The sequence below is a fragment of the Danio rerio genome, chromosome 17, assembly GCF_052040795.2.
Source record: "Danio rerio strain M-AB ecotype USA chromosome 17, GRCz13ab, whole genome shotgun sequence".
Taxonomy (NCBI): domain Eukaryota; kingdom Metazoa; phylum Chordata; class Actinopteri; order Cypriniformes; family Danionidae; genus Danio; species Danio rerio.
In genome coordinates, this window is record NC_141037.1 from 5101591 (window position 1) to 5117884 (window position 16294).

The 16294-nt window shown below is 40.2% G+C and overlaps 1 long non-coding RNA gene across 2 annotated transcripts in view; it reads right to left on the reverse strand.

The window, feature by feature from the left end:
• Window positions 1–955: 955 nt before the first annotated feature.
• The window catches only part of LOC147832992 (uncharacterized), a 77619-nt gene continuing 62280 nt past the window's right edge, over window positions 956–16294 (reverse strand). The window contains exon 5 of one of the 2 annotated variants that reach the window (XR_015512997.1): window positions 956–1692. This is a non-coding gene — a long non-coding RNA (uncharacterized LOC147832992). The remainder of the gene's footprint in view (window positions 1693–16294) is intronic. The other variant, XR_015512998.1, reaches the window with a different exon arrangement.

Below are 16294 nucleotides of genomic sequence, written 5' to 3' on the forward strand. Positions count from 1 at the left end.
TTTGCAGCTGAGCAACAGAAAACTTACAATAATTACCTCAGGCATCTACATTTATTCATGTTGAAGAGGTTTAATAAGTATTAATTAGATTATAATCCTTACCATTTCGCAGGAGTGCAGTGAGTGCACTATTCTGTGCTTCTGAATGGCTGTATTTACATTTGTGTTGTGTTTCGTCTGGTACAAACAGCCAAATTGCTTATCACTGCAAATCTCGATACATAGCAGTTGTTGGGATATGGGGTTACAATATAACCTGCTCACCTAATGTTTACGTTTGCACTATTTATATTATTTGCTATTTAATAACCACCTCATGTGGAACTCTGAATCTGCCTCTCATTTCAGGACTGCTACTGTCCCCCGGAGGTCGCATTTCGATCACGGTTGCATGCTTTCAGAACCTTCATGACTGAATGAATAAAACACGCTGTTTTCCACCATTTGGCAACCCAGGCTGCTGAAATATAATTAGCTAAACGGGATTTGGGCAGGTTAAAGGGACCAAAACAAAGACTGGCATATAATATCTGCAAACATCATGGTTTAAATCAGGGGTCACCAATCTCGCTCCTGAACGGCCGGTGTCCCTGCAGGATTTAGCTTCAACCTCCTCAACACACCTGCCTGGATGTTTCAAGTACACCTAGTAAGATCTTAATTAGCTTGTTCATGTGTGTTTGATTAGGGTTGGAGCTAAAATCTGCAGGACACCGGCCCTCCAGGAACAAGTTTGGTGACCACTGGTTTAAATAATCCTGCTTGTGTATTTTTTTTTTTTTAAAGTAGCTGTTTGCTTAATTGAGTGAATATGGAAATAAGTCTTATGGTTTTTAATACGTAACCATAAACTTATGGTGTTTACGCCCTTTGTGCTGTTTTCCCTTCAAAATGATGTCACTTCCTTCATTTTTCGAGATTTCCAGACCTCTCAACAAAGCCCAAGATTATTTTTCTAATCTGGCCAAGGTCGGGCGAGGCAGTGGCGCAGTAGGTAGTGCTGTCGCCTCACAGCAAGAAGGTCACTGGGTCGCTGGTTAGAACCTTGGCTCAGTTGGTGTTTCTGTGTGGAGTTTGCATGTTCTCCCTGCCTTCGCGTGGGTTTCCTCCGGGCGCTCCGGTTTCCCCCACAGTCCAAAGACATGCGGTACAGGTGAATTGGGTAGGCTAAATTGTCCGTAGTGTATGAGTGTGTGTGTGTGTGTGTGTGTGTGTGTGTGTGTGTGTGTGTGTGTGTGTGAATGTGTGTGTGGATGTTTTCCAGAGATGGATTGCGGCTGGAAGGGCATCCGCTGTGTAAAGACTTGCTGGATAAGTTGGCGGTTCATTCCGCTGTGGCGACCCTGGTTTAATAAAGGGACTAAGCCGACAAGAAAATGAATGAATGAATGAATGGCCAAGGTCACACTGGTGATTTCAGAACACACACTGTAGTATATAAGGACTGATAAAACACACTTTATGACGTCAATAAGAGCACATTTAAATGTTGAGGATTCAACCATGTCATTAGAAGTGGAAATTAGTCTGTTATATGTGTGAAGTTTTGCATAAGCTGCTCCCGATGTAAATGATGAAGTCCATCTCTGAGATTTGATCAGAGCTGCTGATGTCATGAGTTCGGCTTTCCTGAAAGGAGCCCTGAGCCATGCAAAATACAGTATACTGTATCTCCATGTCTTTGCTGTGGCCCTAAAAACAAATGGACACATATTATTTTTTAAAATGAAGGCAGGGTAAACTGTTTATAAAAATATCTGTGTATGTGGACATCAAATTGCAAAACAACTTCTTAAACACACATTTGACGTCAGTTTCTATGTAAAATGAACACTAGCATGTAGTACTGTCACGGTTACCAGCGATTGTAACTTCAGAGATCGCCATGGACTACAAATCCGCCATTTCTGGACTACATTTTCATGCATGCACTTCGCTTACACACACACATGCTTCCTCATTCTGACTGATTACACCACCTGAAGATTGTCAAAGACTGATTACACACACTATTAAAGCAGCACACACACACTAACTCCCATTGCTGAGTCTTGTTATCTGTAAAGTGTCATTTTAACACGTTTTCCTAGTCTTGTTTTTCCGTGTTTTGACCTTAGCCATTTTAGCCCCTTTCACACAGTGATACCGGTAAATATCTGGAAAATTTCCGGAACGACTTTACCGGTATATTGAAAAAAGCGCTGTTCACACAGGCGAGGACGTTACGGAAATTTTCCGGAAAAGAGCATTCACACATCCATTCCAAAATACCGGTAAATTCTGACATCATTCACCACAAATGAGCTTTAAACGGCTGCGCTTGTGTTTGTAAACATTTGCCTAAATTACAAACTCTGTGGATGATCAATATTGTGAACAACTTTCGCAGGATCACTTTCGCATTTCGAGATGTTCATAATATGTGCGTGTGCTGGCGCTCACAGGCACATGCAAAGCTTGAAGGTAAACAAACAACGGCTTATCATAAGCATCTCATCGATGATTATTTACACAGTTGGCATAAAGAAGAACATATAAACGTAATCTGACTAACTTCTAGCAGCTAAATGTGTCTGGAAAAATATTCAAAGGTTTTTATTCTCACAAACCGCGCGGACGTAAATGCGTCTGACTGTTGTGATTGGCTAAAGCAGACGTCTCACGTCAGCACGTTCTAGACGTGCACGCGCTTATTACGGCAATCTTCCTTTTGCGTCCTCTCTACTGTCCTATCAAACATAAAGGTGGAAACCCCCGAAAAAATAATTATAAAAATAAAAAAAACCTGCAAGTGGATCCAAACTTCAGTCGTCTCTGTCAGTCCCCGTGTTACACAGTGGTGTAAAGTAGTGTGGAAATATAAATTTATATCATCTAATTTCAAATTAACAATAATCTACGTATTACTAAAAAGTTATATTCTCTGGTTTTTAATTATATCATTTTATTGACATGCCAGCTAGGAGGGTCATTTAACCTTTGCCTTGCTGACTACAGGCTAAGCCAAAGTGATGCAATTATCAGTTTCACAGCATGGTTGTGTCTATTGTTTTCTCTTTTTGATCAACTGGTCAGGCGGCTTCTGGCTCCAGAACATGATGAGATCCCTGGAACTGGACTTCCCTGGAAAACAAATAAAATAAAATACAGAAAACGTACCTCCCTACTAACAAACACAGGAGAAAATGAAAATAACAAATAAGGCACCAAACCTCCCTACATGCTCCAAGCCCGACAGGGAGACAGAAAACCGGGCTTCAATCGCCGGTTAAAAATTAACACAACGGCATCTCACAAAGCCACCAAGATATACATTTACATTTAGTCATTTAGCAGACGCTTTTATCCAAAGCGACTTACAAATGAGGACAAGGAAGCAATTTACACAACTGAGAGCAACAATGAATAAGTGCTGTAGGCAAGTTTCAGGTCTGTAAAGTCTAAGAAGGGAAGTATTAGTAGTATTAGTATTTTTTTTTTTTGGGGTACAGTTAGTGGTATATCCAGAGAGGCAATTGCAGATTAGGAAGTGAAGTGGAGACTAAATAGTTGAGTTTTTAGTCGTTTCTTGAAAATAGCGAGTGACTCTGCTGTTCTGATGCAGTTAGGGAGTTCATTCCATCAACTGGGCAGATTGAGCGTGAGCGTTCGCGAAAGTGATTTCTTCCCTCTTTGGGATGGAACCACGAGGCGACGTTCATTCACAGAACGCAAGTTTCTGGAGGGCACATAGATCTGCAGAAGTGAGAGCAGATAAGAAGGAGCAAGGCCAGAAGTCACTTTGTAGGCAAACATCAGAGCTTTGAATTTAATGCGAGCAGCAACTGGCAGCCAGTGCAAACGGACTAGCAGCGGAGTGACATGTGCTCGTTTAGGTTCATTGAAGACCACTCGTGCTGCTGCGTTCTGGAGCAGCTGAAGAGAGCAAACACTATACAAGAAAAACACTCATTGGATCACGTTCTCCACTGAGCGGGGAAATCGAGAGAGAGCGGGGAGCCATCGAACCCATGTTCTCTGCAGGTTTTTATAGCCGCCGCCAATCAAAGCGCCAATCATGGTCCGTCCCAACGTAATCCGCTGCACCTGCGAATACTTGGAGCGAGAGAAAGAGAGAGAGCGAAAGCGAGAGAAAGAGAGAGAGAGAAAAACACTACACACAAGCTTACACTACACTACTCGTAACAAGGCCGGAAAAAGCAGTTTACCCTGCCGATCACAACTCTTAATTTGCATGCTTTGTTTAGCCATATCCCCTCCTCCTCAGAACACAATATACACATGAAATCTTTGTCTTAAATCAGACTTGTGTGAGACTTGTGAAAGAACTTGCAGACTGCGGACCTCTAGTAGGCTCTTGCAGACACATGGACATTTTAAAGACGCTGTATGACTGCAGATTAACCAACACGTCTCAATAAAGGAATTCTGCTTGTTTCGAGTCTCCTGGACTGGGTTTTCTCTTCTTTTCATCATTTATTTTTTTACAACAGTAGCTAACTACAAATACTCAAGTTAGTGTAATTGAGAAGTTTTTCTCAGAAATTGTAATTTACTAGTTTTAAAAATGTGTACTTTTCCTTGAGTACATTTTTAGTGCTGTATTACTCCACTACTTTCCTCCAACCTGCCGTCACTGTTTAATGTTGTCTTGTCTATGGGAATTAGAAAAATCAGTCCTGTAATTTCTGTCCAATCAAATCACACATAAAAGGTAAACTGCATCATAATGTACTACCTCTAATGTACTAATGTGCGCTTTACATTGCAGCAAACTGTCTGAAAGCATTAAAAGTGTCCAAGAAGATGTTCAAAATCACGCATTGACCCAGAGACTGTTTAGATCAGGGATGCCCAAACCCAGTCCTGGAGGGCCGATGTCCTGCAGATTTTAGCTCCAACTTGCCTCAACACACCTGCACGGATGTTTCTAGAAAGCTTAGAATGAGATTGATTAGCTAGCCCAGGTGCGTCTAATTGGGAATGGAACTAAACTTTGCAGGACACCGGCCCTCCAGGACCGAGTATTGGCACCCCTGGTTTAGATGCATGTCACTGATGAGAAGATGATGGATATTTACAGTATGACAAAAATAGCCTTAAAGGGCCATGACACCCCCCACTTTCGGTTAAAGTCTACTTCAGAATTTTTTTCAAAAGATGCATGATTAATGGGCGTGGAGCTTCGCAAGCATCGGGCAGGAGTGGGCGTGGCCAGCAGGGGAGAACGTGAGCGAACGAAGCTAGCTCACAAAATGAGACAAACTGTGAGGAGACGCATGAGTTTATAGTTTACAAAGTTAAAATGCAAAGAAATGAACAGTGATTTAATGCCCTGCTACATTTGTTATTCGTAATTTCATATACACATAACCACAATTTATGTCATTATAAAGATAATTGTGTTCATGTAAACCCTATAAATGAGGACTTCTCCCTCAGACTCCAGCAGACTCAGTGCAGCAGGTCTCCTGACCTGTCTATTTTAACCTGCTGGAAATCTGGAGGATTTAGGCAAACACAGCAGCACTGTGATGTGTCAGAATGTGAACGAACTCCTGATAAAAGACAGCGTCCGCCATTCTCTAATTCTCGTGCTGCTCTTGCGACAAAAATGCTAGCAGCACACACACAGCTTTGCTGTATGATCTGCCCTGACAAGATTGCGGGGGAAAACATGCAACAAACCCCGTGGATCATGGAAAAAAAATGCATGTGAGCCTTCACGAAGGCTAAATACTGTGTGCCCGTGCCGTGGGTCTGTGACGTGTCTCACAGCTCGGGCTTGACTCTGGCAGGTCTGATGAATAATTAAGCAGCCGGCTCTTCTCATAGGATAAGAAAACTCCGCTATGAATAATAATGAGAAACCGACGCATCATCATTGCACTTGCAGTACTGCGCTGCGTTGCCGATTTTAATCCGCCCCAAAAATCATTTTAAACCCGGAAACTGAAATTAGCTGTTAAAAGCTCAAAATTATCCAGTTTTCCCCACAATTAAAGCTGACAGATGCTAACATTGTCTTAACTGATGCTCAACACACACAAATCTGTTAATATAAAAAAAAAAGTTCTGCAGGGTGTCCTGAACCTTTAAACACCCAGCGGACACAAGACGTCAACATGCAGTCAGATTGAAATGGTACCCTAACGTCATGGAGACTCTGCATTTTGTTTGGAAATGAAAATCGGGTTTGTATGCCTTGCTTCATCAATTTTTTTATTTTTTTTTATTTTTTTTTAACAATTTTCATGTTGATTTCATTTTTATTTATTTTCTTATTTGCTTTGCCTATGTTATAAGAAGACAAAATGTAAACAGAATTATTTTCTTCTTGAATCTGTGTCTTCAAAAACACTTACTTGACACGAAAATTGACCAGGACATACTGCCATACACTTACAGATCAAAACCTCAGCTGGATGTTTTCATTCACTCAGAGCTGTGTTGCACGCTGCATGGAAGCTCATTTTCAAAAACCCATAATAGAGGCTCTTTAAGTGCATATAAAATCATGCGCAAGTTCTGAAAAAATCTGTAAATTTCCTCCCCCTCAGCATATAGGTCTTAAATAAACAGTTTACATCATGGAAATGATTCTTTAGGGTCATTTTTCTGCGGTGGCTCATCAAACAGGAAGGACTTACGCCCAGCCAATAATTACCAGCTAAAAGTACTTCCTGGGAAAAGACATGAGCGGCGTTTGATATTTCCTTTTACAGGCAGCCGCGGGTGAGGCTCACAGGCTGGTGGAGCGAGGCCTACACAAACAGATCTTATCGCCACCGGCACACACTCTTTCATCAGGATGTTGCGGCCGCATTTATACTAACCAGGCAGTTTCAGCTATTTTTTATTGGTCTGGATCTTCTGAAGAATGTTTGCGGGTTCCTCAAACCACAATAAAGAGGTGCAGTAAATACGTGGAATTAGCCAAAATGTGACACATGTAATGTTTGCTCGCCTAAAGCACAACGTAGTAAAGCGCACAACGGAATTGCTTTTGTTTTCTGTTCGGCAACACTGCAGAAATGCCTTTCTCACTTTGATTTTGTGTCTTGTTTCTAGTCTGGATATTTAAACAAGCTGAAATCAAGAAGCTTTTTCTGGTCAAGAACAAAACACTGTCTTGTTTTGAGAAATATTGTGCCAAAATGAGGTGAGTCAAGCTAAATTATCTACCAATGGGGTGAGCAGGGCGACACTGTGGTTCAGTGGTTAGCACTGCCGCCTCACTGCAAGAAGTTTGCTGGTTTGAGTTCTGGCTGGATCAGTTGGCATTTCTTTATGGAGTTTGCATGTTCTCTCCGCCTTGGCATGGGTTTTCTCTGTGCTTCGGTTTCCCCCACAGTCCAAACACATGCGCTATAGGTGACTTGAATAAACTAAATTGGCCATAGTGTATGAGTGTGTGTGTGTGCGTTTGAATGAGTGTGTATGGGTGTTTCCCAGTACTGGTGATGTCACTCACTCCATTGAGTGCATTGTATCTGAGATTGCATCGCTGAGTGATGCAATCTCAGGCCATGTCCACACTAATGCGTTTTCATTTGAAAACGCATATTTTTGTCACCGTTTTGCCCTTCCATCCACACTGAGATGCGTTTTTAGGAAACAAAAACGTATCTTTTTGAAAACGCTCTCCAAAGTAGATAAATTTGAAAACGCCTTTTTCGTGTCGTAGTGTAGACTGTGAAAACGGAGTCTTTCGAAAATGATGACGCGTTTTTTGTCATGTGACACTCAGTCATGTTACTAATTCGTTTACTTTATTTTCGTTGTGATTATGATTTTAGTGATGTCGTCCTTACTGTGAGGGTAAGCAGCGTCATCAGCAGGATACTGTTCTTTAAAGCGGTCCAGGGGTCCGTTCTTCGTACGTGGATTACTCAGTTAGCTGGATTTGGATATTGATGATTTGACACAATCCAGGATCGTTTCGTTCTTCAAAGCTAATCCGAGAGTTGTTGTCATAGCAACAGTTCTGCTAGGTCAAACCTAATCGGGAGCAGGTTCAATTCATATAAACAGGATTAGATCGGCTTAGTTCAAGCAAAGATAATACAGAAAGTATGTTCCGAATTCTGATATTTTCTTACAGTAGTAGTTGTACACTTGGGAAAATGGTAAAATTTTTTAAACTATATATATAAAATTATAGTCATTAATAAAATAAATTAAGTTATACATATTAATAAAACGTATGCAATCTGCACTCTCGAAATGAAAGTACAAAGACTGCCACCTGGTGGTGCAAAGAGAAAACTTATAGATATGAACTTTTTAGATCGCTTTAGTACAAATTGTGTATAACAGAAATGCACAATATGTGACTTTTTTAAAAGCAATAATACATTTATGCAGTCATAAACATGTTTTGATAGTTAATATGCCAGTGATTTGATGCTTCACAAAAGTTGCAGACACCTTTACCAATATGAAAATGCTTTTGTAAACAACCAGTTATTCTTTACACCGATTAAAAAACGGCTACTATAATAAAGAAAATATTTTCTAAATGTAGAACTAAATACATTGATTTGCATTGAAATACATGATGAATACTCTTGACACATGAACGTGGAAAGCCTGCAGCTCACAACAAATGTGGAAGGTTATTGCGTGTCATATTTAACAAACGGTTTACTGCTAATGTGATGTAATTTTGCTCACATGGATAATTGAATATTAATCAGATGATGTCATTACACTGCTGTGTCGTCAGCCAATCGTTGCATTGCTAATCATGATTTCGAGGATCGATAGATCTGTCCTTCACAACACACGCAGCGATCTCAGATCAGTTTATCCAGACATTCTAATCTGATTCGCGAACTCGTTTGAAGAACCAAATTAGCGAGAGATCAGTTATCAAGATTAAAAGATCCAGGATCTGCCAAATAATCTTAGATAATTTAAGCGAGTTACGAAGAACGGACCCCAGTATATCGGCGTATTTGTTTTGGCACGTCTCCCAGTCTACATTTCCACTCTCTTTTGCAACTTTGTATTCATGTGTTACTCGAAGCAGCAACTCTACTTCATTGTCAGTCCATTTAAAAAACTCTGTGCTTTTCCTTGACATTTTGCCGCAACGTTTCAAAGAGCCGGAAAGAAAATAAACGTCAGCCGGAAATGACGCGTGACGAAGCGTCTTACGTTTCACGCATGCGCAATACAGGTTGAAAGCATTGGTAGTCGTTTCAGTGTGGATGACAAAGTTTTGGAAAACGAATAGAAACGACAGTGTGGACGTGAAGCGTTTTTAGAGGAAAACTCTGTTTTCAAATTTATCCGGATTAGTGTAGACATGGCCTCAGCTTGCGTCATAAAGGCTGCATCCAGATACTGTTGCAAAAATATTTTTTAATTCTTATGAACACATTTCAGGTGCTGCTTGTCAATTTGATGAGGCTTCTATGTTTGTTCTTGCTGTCAATTGCGGAAGAAATGATCAATAAAAGGTTTCTGATAAACCGCTGTGACAGCTGCAGGTGCTGTGTGTGCACACGAGGGGGAGTCAGATTTGTCCGGAGTGTCTGTTCCTGAACGACTCGTTCATGTTATACAAATCTTTTGTATGACTCATTGAGTGAATCATTCATTTACGCATGCGCACATTTGTGCAAGTGGAGCTCTCATGCTACCTTATGCCCCATTTACACGGGGCGTCGGCGTCAATGCTTCCCATTCACTTTAAATGGGTGTCATCAGACGTTGCCAAACTGCATTGTGGATCTGTCGGCACTACTTCAGAGGCGTTGCTCGATGCAGAAAATGGGACAAGCTCAACTTTTCAAGCGCTGGTGAAAGCGTCAGCCAATCAGATCGCTGTATGCAAATACACCAGCTAGACAGTGGCCTATTGCTGACTGAATTTCATTGGCTGACGCTGCTATGACGATCGCGTTAACCCCAACTTCAGACACGCCTTCAGTCAAGCGTTGACGCTGAAGCCCCATGTGAATGGGGCGTTAGAGTGGTCTGTTTCACGCAGAATGCGCACATGTAGCTTCAAACCATATCGATATGAACAATATTGGATAATACCGCATTGCGTTGGGAAATCATATTGATAAATCCTCAGAACCCCATATACCGCCCAGCCCTACTTCAAACTACTAAAAATGTTAATAAAAGTCACTTTGTCTAACTTTTTAAGGTGAAAAAAAGTTGTTGGAAGAAATATCAAGATCCCATAATGTCATTCAAATGCATAAATAAACAGGAAAAATAAAAACATGAATCCTAAAGTATGTAAAACTGCAAATTTACAGATATTTTTTACAGTACAGGTTGTTTTTATTGGATAAAACCTTAACGAACAAGTAAAATTCCAGTGAGAAACATGAAAATGAGAAAAAGTCTATATAGTCTACTAATCAGTGGAGCACAAAGGCTGCACCTTCACTCATCAAGTAGAGCCCGAGCATTTCTTCCCTCTATGAAACCCTTTATTCATTAGGGGTCACCACAGTGGAATGAACCACCAACTATTCCAGCATATGTTTTACACAGCGGATGCCCTTCCTGCCGCAAGCCAGTACTGAGAAACACCCATACTCTCACACATACAACAAAGCTCTTTGTTCAAACTACTTGTTTAAAATGAGTTGAAACAACACAATCCTTAAGGGTTTTTGGGCAAAGCTTCATCCAAACCGACACACAACATCATAAGACGATAATGTCATGTTACATTTAGGTCATCAGCATCTAATGACATTATTTTGACGTTTGATAACAACGTGAAATGAAGTTGATATTTTGTTGTTATTTTAGGTTGTGTTGAAAAGAGACCAAAATCCAACGTCGAGCCGACATCTTAAACCATTGACTTCAAATACTGATTTTTATTCGTCAGGTATAGCAACCAAAATCCAATGTCTGAAAGACGTCATGTCCCTAGAACCCGATATACCACCCAGCCATACTTAAAACTACTAAAAATCATAGATATTTACATTAGATGTCGCCTACCCTGTTGTTGTCTATTGGAAGGAATGCATCAATAGCGCCGCCATTTTAGTACAGGGTAGCGCTCCTTTGGAATGACTGCAGGACCAAGCTGCAGTGGAGGACTGTAGCCAACTAGAGCCAGAGAATTACACATATATACATATATCTATGATAGGGAGTTTTCCCGGAGGTCAGTTTGCTATTTTTTTTTACAATAAAATTATATTTGACATCACTTTTCTACATTGACGGATAAGTGATCGCGCAGGCAATCCTGACAAAAAGCTTGTGTTTGTGTGTATGGAAATGAACTATATACCCTCCTTGTTAGATTTGATCTAACTGGTGTCCTGAAACACATCTCCTCTACTGCTTTAACTTCTCATACTGACGGAGGGAGCGATTCGTTTGTGAATAAATCCCCGTTATGAACGACTCCTTCACTAGCCGACAATAATACGTTTTTGGCACCGCAGCATCTCGTTGTCAAATTTCTTTTGCATTGATTTTATTCAACAAAACTAGCATAAGCTGAGTATTTAGTGTGAGTTGGAGGTACTTCGCCTTATGGTGAATGCAGTAAGTGACTGTATTATCATCAATAACGTTACCTGTTTAGCACAATAGTTCAGAACATACAAAAACGTAAAAAAATAAATCTTACCTATATAATTTTCTGCCTTTGTGCTTTGTTTTCTTTGTTTGCTCGTTACTACTCCCGTGGACAGCGCTAAAGTCCAGCATCTTCACGTAATAACACTGTTTTGACTAGTGCGGTTGAATGACACTCGTCCTGGGAGCACTGTACAAATATGGCGGCGCTATTGTCGCATGCTCAGGGTCCCTATGCGATATGTAGTGTATATATCAATGCTAAAAATGTTAATAAAAGTCACTTTGTCTAACTTTTTAAGGTGAAAAAAAGTTGTTGGAAGAAATATCAAGATCCCATAATGTCATTCAAATGCATAAATAAACAGGAAAATAAAAACATGAATCCTAAAGTATGTAAAACTGCAAATTTACAGATATTTTTTACAGTACAGGTTGTTTTTATTGGATAAAACCTTAACGAACAAGTAAAATTCCAGTGAGAAACATGAAAATGAGAAAAAGCCTACATAGTCTACTAATCAGTGGAGCACAAAGGCTGCACCTTCACTCATCAAGTAGAGCCCGAGCATTTCTTCCCTCTATGAAACATGGCATCTCATAATCCGGTTTCGCTCATGGAGAGCAGTAAATTAAATAGTGGGACGGAGACGGCTTGTGTGGTAGACGCTCTCTTTCTTTTTATTGCCCATCGAGAAAGCCGGAGCGTGACTGGCAGGTGTGATAAGTCTGCGTACCGGGGGCATGTGAAACACCCTATCTAGTGGACCAACAGCTGACAGCCTGACAAAAGCGTCCAGCCCCGGAGGACACCAGACGCAGACAATAGCAGCCCAAACCGCTCCTTTAAACCGCTGACAAGATACCGTAATGGGAAGGTAATCATCGAAGAAAAGCGCCATCAAATATTCAAAAGCTGCCGCGGCATGGGGTTGATTAAATATCCAGTCCTCTGTTCCGCTGTCATGCTCGGCTTTGACTTCGCTCTGTTGTCAAGCTCGAAGGCATGCGAGGCTTTCCCACCTCCCGCTTTGACCCCTACACACAGAAATAAATGACTTTTGCTGCTTGTTCAAACGACTTATTTACAACAAGCTGAAACAACCCAATTCTTACGGCTTTTTTGAATCACAACTTAATTGTTTTATGCTCAATCAACTTCAATTTGTCTAAACGATTATGTTAATTAATTAGTGTTGGGACAGCATAAAGGAGTTGTGAAGAGGACAGCAATTTTTACAATGATATGTAAAATTGTTCAAACAATTTGTTTATAATGAGTTGAACCAACACAATTCTTAAGTTTTTTTTGGGCCCAGCTTAATCCTAGCAGACACACAACATCACAAGACGTTAATAATATGTTAGATTTAGGCAGGGCTGGACTGGGGCAAAAAATCGGCCCTGGCATTTTGGGCCAGAGCGGCCCACTACATTCAATCAAAATGCTATCTATATCTATGCATGTCCAATATTTTTATCGACTCATATTCTATAAAACACAAAAGCCATATATATGAAATAAATAAATAAATACAAACTTTAATCTCAATTTAATTTCTGTATACTGTCCAGATATTTGTTGAGTTCTAAAAAATACACTATTCATTCATTTATGTTTCTTTGCATAAGTCCCTTATTTATCAGGGGTTGCCACAGTGGAATGAACTGCCAACTATTCCAGCATGTTTTATGCAGCAGATGCCTTTCCAGCCACAACCCATTATTGGAAATCACCCATACACACTCATTCACACACACTCATACGCTACAGCCTATTTAGCTTATTCAATACACTATTCACTCAGCCTATATTCAATAATAAACATAACAAAAACTGCCTGCTGATGCATGGGTAAATCTTCAAAGGGAACAGTGTACTTTATAACCTCTTTCACCTCATCCTGCTTGCTGTTTCACTATCTAAACAATGAAAACATAATATAAGGAAATTTGTTTCATTTTGATATTATGATTAACAGACACCAAACAGCCTCGTGTAGCTGCATATTTATATGGGCATCATCTTCACTCTGCATATTTATAACAAAACAGGGCTTACATATATCTGTCTCCTTTCATTTCCACTAAAAAGAATGAACTTTACCCTGTCTCTTTTGCAGAATATCAGTTTTAATAATCAATAATGGCCATTATAACAGTATAACGTACATTAAATTTAAACGATAAAGGTAAGCAATCGGTCAATGTGCAGAATCAGTGTATGTGGTTACATAAATTATTATATTAGCTTATCTTTGCACTCTGCCAAAACAGTTAACTGAGAACAAGTGATTCAAAAGACATAAGAGTTGTTAGATAGAGACAACAAGATGAATATCACGTTTAATAACTATAGTGAGATCAGATCCAGCAGATGAACTGTCCGACATGCACTACACTCTCACCTGGGGTTTATGCTCACCCGCTGATCTACTGGCTGAAGGTCTTGGCAGAGAGTGTGTGGTCACGTGATTTGCGCTTTTAGCCGTTTACTAGATTGAACACAGAACTTTTCAGACTCGCTAAATGAAACGCCGGGGTATTTCCCGCGATTTCTCTGCGCCTCCCTTCCGTTTCTTCTCTCTGACTCTCGGCTATTTTGACAAATACACACAGACGACGCACGCTCACATGGAGTCCAAAATAGGAGTTTGTGATTGGGCCAGCCCAATGTCAGTAAAGAAAAGAACCAATGGGCTGCAGAGTGTCACATGGGCCGGCCCGGTCTGTCTGTCCGGGAAAAAAAGCATCTACTTTCAGAGAGTCACAGATCACAGGACAGGAGCGTCAATTAATAAGGCAGAAAAAAACGATAGGCTGCTAAGCCTTTTATGGGGCGATCAGATCATAAGACTATGATCAGCCCGGCCCAAAAAGTACGTCGGCCCACCGGGAAAGTGCCCGGTTTGCCAGATGGCCAGTCCGTCCCTGGATTTAGGTCGTCAGCATCTACTGACGTTATTTTGATGCTCAATAATGATATGAAATGACGTTGATATGTTGTTGATTTTAGGTTGGAAAGTGACCAAAATCTAACGTCAAGCCAACATCTTAAACCAACGTCATATTGACGTCAAATACTGACATTTATTCGTCAGGTATGGCAACCAAAATCCAATGTCTGATTGACGTCATAGTGGTAACGTCCACACAACGTCATTCATTCATTCGGTTCATTCATTTATTTTCCTTCGGCTTAGTCCCTTTATTCATCAGGGGTTGCCACAGCAGAATGAACCGCCAACTATTCCAGCATATGTTTTACACAGCGGATGCCCTTCCAGCCGCAACCCAGTACTGGGAAACACCCATATACTCTCACACATACAACAAAATGTCAGCGTCTAATGATGATGTAATGACGAGCTGAAACAACACAATTCTTAAGGTTTTTTGGGGTTTAATGATGTTCAATCAACTTAAATTTGTATAAACAATTAAGTAAACAAAATATTTTTGTTGGGATGACATGAATAACTTGTCTGGAGGACAGTGATTTTTACACTCAAAAAAGATTTTTTTCCTTGTTCAAACTATTTGTTTATAATGAGTTGAACCAACACAATTCTTAAGGTTTTTTGGGCACAGCTTAATCCCAGCAGACACACAACATCATAAGACGATAATATTAAGTTAGATTTAGGTCGTCAGCATCTAATGACGTTATTTTGATGCTCAATAATGACATGAAATGACGTTGATATGTTGTTGATTTTAGGTTGGTAAGAGACCAAAATCCAAAGTCAAGCCAACATCTTAAACCATCATCATATTGACGTCAAATACTGACATTTATTCATCAGGTATGGCAACCAAAATCCAATGTCTGATAGACGTCATAGCGGTAACGTCCACACAATGTCAAGCTGTTATAGTTCATTCATTTATTTTCCTTCTGCTTAGTCCCTTTGTTCATCTGGGGTCACCACAGCGGAATGAACCGCCAACTTTTCCAGCATATGTTTTACACAGCGGATGCCCTTCCAGCCGCAACCCATTACTGGGAAACACCCATATACTCTCACACATACAACAAAATGTCAACGTCTAATGATGATGTAATGACGAGCTGAAACAACACAATTCTTAAGGTTTTTTGGGGTTCAATGGTGTTCAATCAACTTAAATTTGTATAAACAATTAAGTAAACAATTTATTTGTGTTGGGTTGACATGAACGACTTGTCTGGAGGACAGTGATTTTCAGTGTACACTCAAAAAAAGATTTTGCTCCTTGTTCAACCTACTTGTTTAAATGAGTTGAAACAACACAATTCTTCAGGGTTTTTTTTTTTTGGGCACAGCTTAATAAAAATTTAAATCAAGCTGTAACATCATCCATTCATTTTCCTTCAGCTTAGTCCCTTTATTCATCAGGGGTCACCACAGCGGAATGAACTGCCAACTATTCCAGCATATGTTTTAAAAAGCGGATGCTCTTCCAGCTGCAACCCAGTACTGAGAAACACCCATATACTCTCACACATACAACATAGCTCTTTGTTCAAATCTCTTGTTTAAAATAAGTTGGAACAACACAATTCTTAAGGGTTTTTTTGGGCACAGCTTAATCCCAGCAGACACACAACATCATATGGCGTTAATATTAGGTTAGATTCAGGTCGTCAGCATTTAAGGACAATGTTATTTTGATGTCCAATACCAACGTGTTGATATTTGGTTGATTTAAGGTTGGAAAGTGACCAAAATCCAACGTC